Source organism: Podarcis gaigeae (assembly GCF_964106915.1).
Source record: "Podarcis gaigeae genome assembly, chromosome: 11".
Classification (NCBI taxonomy): domain Eukaryota; kingdom Metazoa; phylum Chordata; class Lepidosauria; order Squamata; family Lacertidae; genus Podarcis; species Podarcis gaigeae.
The window spans coordinates 27,356,377-27,370,525 of record NC_139687.1 but is presented as its reverse complement, the minus strand read 5'-3'; positions in this window follow the sequence as shown (position 1 = coordinate 27,370,525).

Sequence of the window (14,149 nt, the reverse complement as noted above, 5' to 3'; positions counted from 1 at the left end):
CATGTGGAGGAGCGGGGAAGCGAACACGGTTCCCCAGATTATGAGTCCACTGCTCTTAACCACTACACCAAGTCTCCAAATTGCTTCAAATTCTGGCAGAAAATAAAATACTCTTCACTGAAAAAAATTTGAACATAAAAGGTGCCTTGTACAAATCTACCTAGATGTACCTGCCTACAATCTGGCAGGTTTAATTCATTTTGAAGAGCTCCTATGCATGCAGTTCTCATCCAGCTGTGAAAACAGAGAGAGAAAAGTTATAGCTATTTTTAGATTCCCCATTATTGTGGAAGGGGGAAAACAGAACTTCACATTTAACAGATCTTATTTGGTCCCAAATAACAAGTCCAATTGAAAAGACACAGAGCAGTTCTAAAACAGATCAGGCTGTGTTCAAAAGCTACAGATACAGGTCAAATCCTGTGTACTCCTTGTATTGGACATTAGGAAAATAATGTGAAAGGTTTTTATTACTAATTTACGGCACACAAAAAATAGTATGCACTTTGATGCATTATTTATTTCAAGCTGCTTTGAGACTCTATAGGGAGAAAAGCAAGGTCTAAAAATGTTGTAATGAAAGAAAGAAATGCACCCTGGGAAGGCGATAGGGATGACATGGGAAGGCAGGGAAGCACAGATAGAGCTGGCCCTACCTTTAGGGAGAGTGAGAGAGAGTTGCTTCAGGCAGCAGATGTTGAGTGTCATGAAAGGGCAACAAATCATTAGCTGGTTGGTTTTATTATTGTTGCATTTCTGCTGCCAGGGAGCTGAGAGAGAGTGGCTTGTGGAATTTTCTGCTTCAAGAGACAAAATAACTTGGCTGGCCTTGGGAACTCCACACCTTGACTTATGGGAAGCGGGTGATACTTGCTACTCTGCCAAAGACAGCAAAATGTTTTGGGTTAGTCCTAAGCCCAAAGTGGGAACCAATTATCTTTTGAATCCTTTTGGAGGATCAGATCCGGGACTCAGATCCGCAACTCCATCTCTATTGGTCTAATCCAAAACCCAGTGCACAACCCTAATAACCCTTCCACACCAGCAGGGGACACCATAGCACACATCCACATATGCCTTGTTTTCTATTGCATTGCATTGCATTATTCAGGATGGTTGTTATAGTTGATGCACATAAGAACACTTCCAGACTGAGCTGCAGGTCAGATAAGTTGGCATGCCTGACACTCAGAAGATCTCCAAGCAAGGCCAAAGACCAGACCAAGGACATAACAATGAGCCAAAGCTGTTGCCTGGGGCAGAAATATTTCCAAAGGCACCAGTCCATGTTCTTCAGTCCAGGATCTTGCCATTTCTACTTAGGGAAAGGAATGTAGCTCAGTCCATATGCCTTGCGTGCAGAAGGCTGCAGTTCCAACCTCTTCATATCTGCATATATGGCTGGTAAGGTCCACTGTCCCCCAGGGAGCTTTTGCCAGTCTTTGTAGACGATACTGAGCTACAGTAGGTGGAGCAACACTCTGGTTTGGTACATGGCAGCTTTGTAAAGCACGTTGTACAGAATTTTGGGGCACAATTTTGGGCAACACAACTGAAAACAGTGTCTAGTGCCTGTCCACTGTCTTGCCAGAGGGGTACATTAGGGTTGCCATATTTCAATAAGTGAAAATCCGGACACAAAAGTTGTTGAGCTATTTTTGAGGAAATTCACCAAGATCTACCCTTCCGATATAGGTGTTGCCATTGTTGTTGTTTTGTTTAGTCGTTTAGTCGTGTCCGATTCTTCGTGACCTCATGGACCAGAGCACGCCATGCGCTCCTGTCTTCCACTGCCTCCCGCAGTTTGGTCAAACTCAGGCTGGTAGCTTCGAGAACACTGTCCAACCATCTTGTCCTCTGTCGTCCCCTTCTCCTGGTGCCCTCCATCTTTCCCAACATCAGGATCTTTTCCAGGGAGTCTTCTCTTCTCAGGAGGTGGCCAAAGTATTGGAGCTTCAGCTTCAGGATCTGTCCTTCCAGTGAGCACTCAGGGCTGATTTCCTTCAGAATGGATAGGTTTGATCTTCTTGCAGTCCATGGGATTCTCAAGAGTCTCCTCCAGCACCATAATTCAAAAGCATCAATTCTTTGGCGATCAGCCTTCTTTATGGTCCAGCTCTCACTTCCATACATCACTAGTGGGAAAACCATAGCTTTAACTATACGGACCTTTGTTGGCAAGGTGATGTCTCTGTTTTTTAAGATGCTGTCTAGTTTTGTCATTGCTTTTCTCCAAAGAAACGGGCGTCTTTTAATTTCGTGACTGCTGTCACCATCTGCAGTGATCATGGAGCCCAAGAAAGTAAAATCTCTCACTGCCTCCATTTCTTCCCCTTCTATTTGCCAGGAGGTGATGGGAGGTGTTGCCATATGACTGGATTTTCCCAGCCATTTCAGCGATTACTACCTGAACACTGAATCCCAGCTATGTTTGGGAAATTCCAGAAGTATGACAGCCCTATCACGCTCTGGTTATCTCCTGCTTGGACTACTGCAATGTGCTCTACATGGGACTACCTTTGAAGGGGACTTGGAAACTACAAATAATCCAGAATGCAGCAGCTAGACTGGTGACTGGAAACAGCTGCTGGGACCATGTAACTCTGATCCTAAACTCTGGTCCTCTGACATCCAGTACATTTCTGTGCACAAAAGTGTTGGTGTTAACCTTTAAAGCCCTAAATGGCCTTGACCCTATGTACCTGAAGGACCGTCTCCACCCCCGTTGTCCAGCCCATACACTGAGGTCCAGCTCTGAGGACCTTCTGGTGGTTCCCTCACTGTGAGAGGTGAGATTACAGAGGACCAGTCAGAGAGCCTTCTTGGTAAGTGGTGCCCACCCTTCTATCAGATGTCAAGGAGATAAATAAGTATACAACTTTTAGAAGACATCTGAAGGCAGCCCTGTATAGGAAAGTTTGTAAGGTTTGATATTTTACTATCCTTTTATATTATATAACCACGCCCAGAGTGGTTGGAACAACCTAGTCAGATGGACGGATATAATAATAATAATTCCCTTTGTTTATTGATATATATTTCCCCTGTGGTTTCTTTTCCCTTTACTTTACATTTAGCACTATAACAAATAAATCAGCTATGGGTGAAGATGTCATTTTGATACAACTTAAAAGAGTGAGGTGAGTGGGTAAGACTAAGAGGCTTTTGGGTCCACACTTTTAAAAACAAATAGATCTGATGTGGTGTGAATTTGTCAGGTTACTAGGTAGCGCCATTTTTAAAACACCCACTCAAGCCTAGAAATATAAATGTTGCCAATGTGCCAAATCATTTTATTTGGATTTCTTTCTTTTTTTCCCCTTAAAACAACAACTGGTAATGCTTGAAATATTAATGGCATTTAGGTCAAAGTGCTTCTTAGAGCAATTCTAGCCAAACTTTAATTATTCAGTGCTTCAGGGATATATTATTCATCCTTTTAATGTTTCTTTCCCCCCGCTTCTCCTGCGTTTCACGCATTTAATGTTCATGAGAAACATGCTTGTTTTTATTGACATACATGTGTGTCCATGTACACAGTCACATACACAACCCATAACGGTCAAGCATACCAGGGAAGGAGTGGAATGGAGGAAATGGAAGGATGGCTTCTCATCAAGACCAAATAATTGGTTAAATTAATGAAGTTTTCAGCATACACAATATCAGGAATGAGCCTAACCACATGGTCTGATGAATGCCAATTATTTCGGTACAAAACAAGGTCATCTGATCAAAATACAACAAATGGAGAAAGCATTTCAGGATAAGGATACCTGACTCATCATCACAAACAAGTATTTTAAGCAGTAAAAAGTTACATTAAGAAGTCTTTATTTGCAAAATTAATCAGTTTAAAGGTGTCACAAACAGGACCGCCTTTACCCGGGGGTGCAAGGGGTGCAGGGCACCCGGGCACCAAATTCTGGGGGGCGCCAGGCACCTGCCACTGAAACTGCCTAAGCGTATTGTATTGAGCTCCTATGCGGCAGCGGGGTCAGCGGCACCTTTGACACAACTGATGGGGAGTGACAGGAAAGAGGGAGAGACAGACAGAAAGAGAACGTGCCTATCTAGCGACGGGTGTGCGCACAGACTCCAGAACCTTCCCAAGAAGAACTTGTATATGCATGCTCGCTAGGGCCCTCCCAGCTCATCTAGAAATAAGGTTGCTCCCACAATGAAAGGCTGCCTGAGATGTCTCTCCAACGCATGCACACAATGCCCGCCCATCTCATCTTTCAGACACCTCCCTACAACCGTAAGCGTATGCATGGAGTCCTTACACCAACTCCCAATGTGTTCTTTGTCTTCTTTAGAAAAGCTGGTTTTAAACAACGCACACACACAAAACTCCTTTTGGAGCTGCGCAGGTGTGAGTGTTATTTATCAAACAATAATAGTGACATAAGCATGATAAAAGATAATTTGGGGGCGGCTAAACTAAATTTAGGGACGCTGGACGGATCTTTGCACCCCGGCAGCGCATATGCTAAGGAAGGCTCTGGTCACAAAACACTTTTTGTTGCTACAGCTACCTCTTTGGAAATTACTCCTACAGTAGCCTTTCATGTATGCAAAGCTTTTAAAGGGACTGTTCCCTCTTTATATTTTAAAGAAAACACAATACTTGTTTTCCACACAGCTTGTATCACAGAGCTAAAGTGATCCAATTTCAACCATCCTCTTTCACAACACCAGCCATCTGTGAAATACAACGATGTTTTAAAGGTGCCAAGAATTAGCTTCTTGTAATTCCATAGTAGTAAATTGGGCATATCATAATTAGAGACGAAAAACAAACCTATTAATTGGAGGCTCAACTCTAATGACAATTTTATTAATCAAATGCTGAAAATTACCGCAAACAGAATGGCGAGGTTTTGAAAGAAGACAGGGAAGCACCTGAGGGATATGATGTGAAAGGAGTAATAAGGGGGAAATAAGAAACGACTGGGACATGTTTAATCTGTAGAAGGAGAATCGTGGAAAGCTAGAATAAAGAAGAATGAATGAATCATGCTTCCTAGTCAGTGGGAGAAAATCAAGAATCAGTCTCAGTTCCATTAAACTTTCTATAAATTAGATGTTCTGGAACAACATATGTAGGAACAGCATGGAAGGGCAGGTTGAACCCACATCCTGTTCCTCTGAGAAACTCGCAATGCAAAAACATTTTAAAGTTCCCTTTGAAAGGAGAACGGGAAATGTTCACATTGTATATAACACAATGATTCAATAAAATAATGTCACCAGAAGGAACTGCCACGAAACCTATGACAACGTTAATTGCAGTGTGTGACACTGAAATCTGTAGCTCTGATCCACTGTATGAGATTTGAAATCTGTTCCCTGGAAATCTAATGACTCAAAATCGAAATTCACTTTATGGCACGCAGCAGTCTGTAACACCCACCAGCTCGTCCCTGCTGTGTCTTAGCACTCCCCTTTCATACCACTGTGAATCTGATTAACAACTTTCATTAATCCTTCTGTTGCATGCTACCACCTGTTTTTGATGATAATTATTAACTAAAAGAATTGCTGCTGATTGCCTTGTCTAAAGGTAATTTCAGCTCAGAAGGCATATGTTCAACATCGCCAGCAAAGCACTTCATCGACTGGGGGGGGGGGGGAGACACCCCCCAACAACAAAAACAACTGCTCTGAGCCCAGGAGTTTTGTGAGAGAGTTGGCAGGTATCACTTAACTACATTTCCTACAATCTGTTACTTTATTTCAAAAAAGTGGCAGTGCATTTTCATATCACATTTGTTGTGCTTCATTCTGAAAGCTCTTTTTCAATATACATTGCCTATACAGAATACACCTTCATTTTTGTTAAGGAAAATGGCCGCCCAGATCTCAAACTGTTACACTGACATGAGCTAACTTGAAGCTAAGTGGATATTGAATTAGTGTCCTGTTGTCAGGCACAGAATTGATACTTGGAGGATGTTAAGTGTGGCTCTATGAGGTGGGAAAAGGCAATACCTTCTGAATTGGGGGGCGGGGAGGAGACATTCAACTGTGGTTTAGTATTTTTTGGATAAGTATGGAACTCTGCCTAATTAGAAACTGTTGAGACAATTTAGGACTTGAGTAGCTTAAGATGATGTGGTCCATTATCTGAATTTTATAGCCCTCCATTGTATGGAAGCAACTGGTATATTATTAGATTCCTTGGCCCAACTTTGTACCTGCATAGCCTTGATCAGATACTCTGAATAGGAAGAAAGAAGAAAAGGAACTTATCACAATGGAATATCCAGTCTCATATAACCAATATGTTTAACTGTAATTAATGCATGAAGGAGTTAAGATAATAAAGTAAGCTGTCCTACCAGGCTTAGCTAGGCCACTCCCCCTTATTCCTCAAGCCTATGTTCTTCTCATTTCACCATGTGAACCCTACCAGCAATGAGGTCTAAGCTGGATGCTCCAAGCTTAGACCACATGCCTTCAGCAAGCCATCTTTGTGTTTCTTTACAAATTATTTAGAAACATTTTGGAACCTAAGTAATACCCCTTGTGTTTTCTTGCAGTAATTTTCAGTCTTCTCAAGTAGTCCCAGGAGCTGGAAAATCTGGGAACCTCTGGTTTGCTAGAAAGACATATGCAAATGTCTTTCTAGCAAGCAACAAAATGCCATTCCCTTACAGAGCTGGATGGATGTCAAACATGCCCACTCATTTACAGTCAGGAAATTCAAACACCAAGTAGGCTAATTCCTCACATTCTACCAAAGTCACAAAAGACAGACAGTCCTATTTCCTCTCCCCCTTGCACAGCTATTCAGCAAAGAAATTCTTTTCACAGGGAGCCTATTCAGACTCCTTGTGGGAGTCACATGAATTTCTTGAGGTGGGTCATTGTAATTCTGCAATATTTCAGAGTGCAACTTCATTTTTAAGTGTCTATTAACTAATTATAATGAATGCCGGGTGAAAATGAAACTCCTAAAGAGAGATACGCATGACAGCCACATGAATATAAAATGCATTCTTTGTGATTACACTGAATAGCAAAACAACAAATAAATCCTAAGTAATTGAACATTTCGAATGCAGCATTAGTTAAATGATTTACATTTCCTATTGCACGAGCCCATTAACTAGCAGGGTTAGAACAACACAGTGTTTTAGATATTGGAACAGACTCAGCGCTGTGATTACAGTTCTAGAGGCTTCTAGAGTAGGACCGAAAAGCTTCTTCCATGAAAACATGAGCACACCTCAATTTTATCACATTGTGGAGACAGTGTAGATGCTGATGCTGTCTGATGATGTTCTCTCTCTCTTCACCCTCCTCTAATGGCAAAGAAGGAAGGGTACCAGAGTTTGCTCACACTGTTTTGTAAAGAACAGTAGGCCAGGATTCAGAAGAGTATTGATGACTCCCATCAAACTGGAGCCACTACCCAGAAGCTGCTGTTGTGTGCTCTAAAGGTTTTTACACAGCCACCGGTGGAATCTGCAACAGGGCATCCTTTGCTGAACTTAATATGCATAAGAGCACACATGGAGAAGTCTAAAAACTGAAATGCTTTTCACTGATTCTTTGCAAATATTTCAATAGATTAACATGTCAAATGCTATTTCAGACTTGCCAATAGAATACAATTGGCACTAACGTAACTTATTTCGGTACTGAGTATTTGCCCAGACGTTTAAACAAATTAAATTATAATCTGCTTTGGTTGGTTTTTTTCTGCCTCCATATGTAAGTTTATTGTGCTTTCGTTTTTATAATATCATATCTTTGGTATGTTGTGTATTGGTTATGTCTTCTGTAGATCACCATGGTATCTATGCAGATGATTTAAAATATAAAAGTATCTGTATTCTAAATTTTGATAGTGTGGTGTCTATGCTCTGCCTCTATGGTTGGAAACAGGAATGCTCCGGAATACCAGTTGCTGGAAACTGCAGGTGGGGAAAATGTTCTTGTGCTGCTGCTGAATTTCCCACAGGCATTTAGTTGGCCACTGTGAGAACAAGATGCTGGACTAGATGGGCCTTTGACCTGATCCAGTATGGCTCTTCTTCTGATTTTAATGGGATTGCATGTAGTAAAAAGGTAAAGGTGCGCTGCTCTGGTTTGCCAGAAGCAGCTTAGTCATGCTGGTCACATGACCCGGAAGCTGTATGCTGGCTCCCTCGGAGCCGCAACCCCAGAGTCGTCCGGGACTGGACCTAATGGTCAGGGGTCCCTTTATCTTTTTAAAGGACCCTTGGATGGTTAAGTCCAGTCAAAGGCAACTAGGATGTTGTGGCACTCATCTCTCTTTCAGACAAAGGGAGCCAGCATTTGTCCACAGACAGTTTTCTGGGTCGTGTGGCCACCATGACTAAACCGCTTCTGGTGCAACGGAACACCATGATGGAAACCAGAGTGCACAGAAACACCGTTTACCTTCCTGCCACAGCAGTACCTATTTATCTACTTGCACTGGCATGTTTTCAAACTGCTAGGTTGGCAGGAGCTGGGACAGAGCAACGGGAGCTCACCCCGCCATGGGGATTCGAAATGCCAACCTTCTGATCAGCAAGCCCAAGAGGCTCAGTGGTTAAGACCACAGCACTGGGTGATATTCAACTAAGTTTTACTCAGACCAGAGGCACCAGTTTCTCAGTATGATTGAGGAGCCAGGGGGCAGAGCCAAATGCCCTCTGAACATTCAGAGGGACCGGTCCCCTGAAAAAAACACATGGGGGGGGCGAGTGCTTCTGCCCCAGGAGCCAGCACCTGTGACTCAGACTATATCTATTGAAATTAAAACACCTAACGTAGTCGTGCTCACTAATTTCAATTATTCTACTCTGAGTTTAACTTAGTTAAACACCACTCTATGGATTTGTGTCATTGACAGATGTGCAAAACCAGGGATCTCATGTCAGCCAGAACTGTGTTCTATGAATTCATGTGGCTTATATTTCATGCTAAAACTAACACCAGAGCAGGTCAAAAGGCAGCCAATCATGGAGGCAGCATATATTAATAACTCTGTAGCTGCCATGTTTGTGATAGACCATTCCCCAGATAAAGTCTCCTCTATTGCTAGCAATGGACCACAATCTCGCCATAAATGCCTGATAAAGAGCAGCCAGTGTAGCTGTTTCTCCTGAACTAATGGGCTACATTTTTCACTCTGAAACCAAGTTCAAATGCCATTTTAGCCACTGGGATTCTGACAACAAATCTACAAGTCAAGTACGTTCAGCCAAAGCCACAATGAACTTTTCAGACCCTTACAAATTGTGCAAAAGATGGCTTGTGCTGCTCAGCTCAGCCGTGTGTGAAACAAACAGCTAGGCAAATGGAGAGCTTGCTGTTCCATTGCTTTCTCCCAAGCCAACCAGGACGAGCAAAAAGGGCACAGGAATTAATCTTGAGATGCCCTCATTTTGTAACAGCTGACAGCTGCTTCAGGAAGTAGCACTTAGTGTCCTTATCAGCCTCATAGGTGATGGAGAGAAGCTCTAAATCACATTGAGAAAGTCATGGAACTGAAGAAGAAGAAAGTAAGCGCATTGGAACACATCGCAGCTATGAACAAAAGCAGTGTGCAGGCTTTAAGGGACGCCTTTCACACTGCCTTTTGTTCTTTCCTTCACATGCCAAAGTACAAAATGTACACAGATTGCAGTGGTGGATGTGTGCATTCCCATTCATAATATACGTGAGCAGCATTGGGGAAAGGTGTGGGCAAAACCTGCGAGTGTTCAGAAGGAGAACATGGTGAATGATACCTAAGCTGTGCTGTTAATTCTTGACACAGCCCATCTGTGTTTCCTTTGAAGGTACTATTTGCCGCTATTCATGGTACATTATTGTACAACCTGCAAGAAAGGCAGATGGTGCCCTGTCACTGTAAGCGCCACTATTGATTCTCCAACAGAATATTCACTTGTGGTTTTAGGAATCTGGGGGTCTCCTAATTCATTACTACCCCCCAGCACACAACTGTCCTCCTTTCTCCAAGGAGCTCAGGGCAGTGCATGTGGTTCCTCCCTTTACATTTTATGTGTGCATCAACCATAATGTGAGCACATGTGATGTGAGGCGGTAGATTATGACTGGGCCAAGATCACCCAGTAAACTTCACAGCTGATGCCTGTGTGTACCCAGACCAATTCAGACAACTGATCGCTACAAAGGAATGGCTCTCTAAAACATAAAATGAGATTACAGGCAACCCTCGATTGCTGCAGGGGTTGGGTTCTGGGTCATTGCATACCTGAATGAAATTGCATGCAATTGAAACCCACCGTTCTGCCCTTTTCTGTCTCCCCCCCCCCCTTTATGAGGTTTGTGGGTCACTTCCAGTTTTGGCATTGTGCCCGTGTGCGTAATTTCACACATATGGGGTTGTGATTTCACAAAATGGGGGTTGCCTGTACTGTACTGTTCTCCTGTTTAATGAAGATTTTGAAACATCCAGATACCAGAAGGCCTCATAGTTCAGTAACAATGTAGTATTACACTTATAATCAATTAAAACTCTACCACCTTCCCAAAATAATGTTCTGTACTCTACCTCTTCTATTAAGCATTGCTGCAAGCAAACTTATTTTTTCCAAAATGGGAACAAGTTCCACAAGGGGCCTGGTGACTAACTCTATTTTGAACAAACAATACACCCTAGAGCATCTTTAATCAGACCTTTTCTTTTGAAAGTTCACAACATATAGTAGGGCTGTCTTTTATTTCCTATTAAACTTTCTGAGGTAATTTCTTTTCTTTGCCCCCACAATTGCTCTGCTACCCAAAACTGGGCAGCCATTTTGACATCTAAGTCCAGAGTCATAGAAGAGATGGGAGAAGCCTCTAAGCAAATTTCCACAGTGGCCACAGAGACCACTGACGTCAGAGAACTGTACCTCATCAATGGACAAAACAAAAGACTGTCTCCATCGAGGGATAGACTTCTAATGATCTCTGGTTCGTATTTTAAAAATGGTGAAGCATCACTTTAGTATTTTCTCTTCCTTGTACAATCTAATCAGGAGTCCAAAGATTCTATCTCTCCGACCAGTCACTCCCCTTGCAAGGAACTTAGTTTGCACTTGTTCTGAAACCCAAGTCTCTGATCCAGTAGGTACCATATAACTATCTTAGTTAGATCGACCTTTGAATATAATTTTACATTTCTCTTTGTGATTATTGCCTTCCTTTTTTCTGTCTGCCCTTCTTTCCCATACAAAATTCACTATCCTTGAATATTTGGCTTCTTTGGTTTAAAAAGCATCTCTCACCAAAATCTGATGATTAAGGACACAAGGTTTCGTTAAGGGTATTTGGGGAAATATTCCACCCCCGACCCCAGGGGCAGACCTTGTTAATATGAAGATTTGTGTAAGGCCAAAAATTGACACACACCCCAGCCCAAAGTCACCTTACAAAGCTGGATAAGGGAGACAATGGGCTTTGAGAAGGAGGCAGATGCTCTGGCAGGGTCCTATAACCCTCCTGTCTCCTTCCAAAGCTCGGCAAGCGCTAACTAGGCTTTGGGGAGGAGGCAGAAGGATTCCAGGACCCTGCCAGAGCGCTCACATCTTGGGGAGGAGGCAGAAGGATTCCAGGACCCTGCCAGAGCGCTCACATCTTCTCAAAGCAGATTCTGACTAGGCTTTAGGAAGGTGCCCCCTTGGCTTGGCACCATGTGCAGGGAACTAGTCTTGCTACCCTAAATCTGCCTCTGTCCTTCCCTAGAACTGAGCCAAAATATGGGGTCCTTGGTAGTAGGGCTTAAAAGCAGCAGCATGTCAGAAGGGTGTGACTATTCATACTTTAGCTGAACACTTGGGGAGAAACTCTTATGCAAAAAGGGGGTCCACCAGTAGGAAAAGTCTCTTAGCCCTCCCCATGTCCATCACAGGCCCTGACTGCATAATCTCCACGTCCAAAAACAAGTTAGGGACTTTGCTACTGGGCCAGCATATAAGCACACATTACCAAATTTCTTCATGTTTTTCCAGTGAGCCATGAGACCAAGGCTCAGGCAAGGATTATACGAGAGTTGATAGCAACAGTGATGGTGGATCCTACCCATTCCAGACATTGGTGATGCAGATTTCTACTTCTACCACTTGTTTTTTGTTTCAGTGATAAAATCACTTATGGTGCATGTGTGGGATCTGTGTGCTTCTGGCCAAAGCAAATAGCCATTTAATTTATTGTAAAACCCAGTCTGGTTTTCTACATCAGAAGATGAATCACAATAATTGGAATGGAATCACTGCAGATATTTAATATCTATTCAAATTGAAAGGTTGATACAAAAACGCATGAGAAGCCACCTGAATTTCCATCCAAAATGCAAACCCTTTATTAATTGCATCCTAAGGAAATGTTTGACATTTTTTTGTTTTATTGTTGGATTGATAAAAAGAATGCTTTCAAAGGGAGGCAATTCCACAATCTGGGAGCAGCCACAGAAAAGCTTCTCTTGTGTGCCATCATTAGCTGTGACAACGAGGATCTTAGCACCTGGGTAGGGTTGTAAAGGGGAATACAATCTTTCAGGTAACACCTTTCAGATATGATCTATTCTCTAAGCATACCTGAATTTCATATATTCGTGCAAATGGTATTTGTCTGGGGTTTTTTGAAAATGGCACATAGGCCGATCATCCGCCTCTTAGACATTTACAAAGTTCAGCTTAATTGCTTGACTGCGTCTTCTTTCCTTATATTTTCTTCATAAAAACAGACTCTGCAGCAGTGAAACAGCAGCTGCTTAAGCACAGGAAGCTCTTTCCTCATTATTTGAGGTTAGGGTTGTACCCTAAAGCAGAGGCAATATTCTGTTCCCTGGACTGATGTGTTGGACTGCTAAAAAAAAAAAATCATACCTAAATGATATTCACTTTCTATAATAATGAAGGCCGGAGTCTCTGTTTTCCCATAATTCAAAGCTGGATAATGGACAGAAGAAGAGGCAACCGTGTTATCATTTTGAGATCATGCATGAGATGCATCCCTCTGGAATCTGTTGGTCGACATTTACCTTGCAGTTATCTGCTCAGTCGTCTACATTTTGTTGTTGTTGTTAAGTTTGAAATGCTGCATTACCTAAATAGAAATGCCAGACATAACAGTCCAAAAGGAGGGTGATTATGTCTGGCGAATTGTAAGGCATTAAACTTTGTCTGTTAACACATACGAAAAGTACTGGGAGACAACTGAATGATGGTTCAGTCACAGCAGGTGAATGCTTAAAAATGTTCCCAGATTCTTCCGAACCAGCAGGTTTAGGAGGAAAGGACATATGAAAGGTACTGTACACATCATTGCGTATTCTAATAATGTGCAAGATTCTTGGATACTCCATGGGGACAATAGCTACCTTTTGTTCATGGTTAATTTCCCAACCACATTTACAGCTGTGACTCAGCCCAATCTTTTAACTCCAGCTTCTGCCCATGAAAGGCACTTGTCAGCTTAGCTGAATCCCATAGGTATTCACAAATTCTTTCTGATTCCTGCAAGCTTTGATAGATGACTAGAACTCCCCTCCTCAGAAAAAAAATAAAAATACTGGGGAGGATGGAGAGAAGAAAGGAAACCTTTCAAGGGACTGCAGAGTGGAGAGTTCTGATAATAATGCAACCCTATAAAAACCACACTTGGTCAGGGAAGAAGAATTCGGCCCCAAAATGAGATAAACAGCAGATGCTGTAGAATGAGGAAGTCATATGTAAGCATTTAGGGGAAAAGTGAAGGCTGGAACAGTTCTCCATCAGCCAGATGTCTGAAATGGACACAGTTGAGCCATTTCTCTGAAATCTAACAACAGAGTCAGCTGAAAAAGCAGAGACGTTCCCACCAAGGGTCACTTGCTGAAATTGTTGACTGCAAATCAATGTTCTGCTTTTGAGATCATTCAAAACTGTGGCTGTGATGTGGCTGGGATGGGGGGGAGGGGTCCTAAAAACACCAATCTGTAAAATATCCTTTTAGAGATTCAGTAAACTGGGTTGCAAAATGTCTATGATTGCATGAGAAATGTCCTGATGATGCATGCTAATAATCAAGGCAATGCACAGAATTGGAAAGGGCAGCAGAAACATCCCCAGCATCTCATCACAAGTTTATCGGGCGAAAGAAAGAAAGAATGGAATGTGTACACCCTTAGACAAAAAGT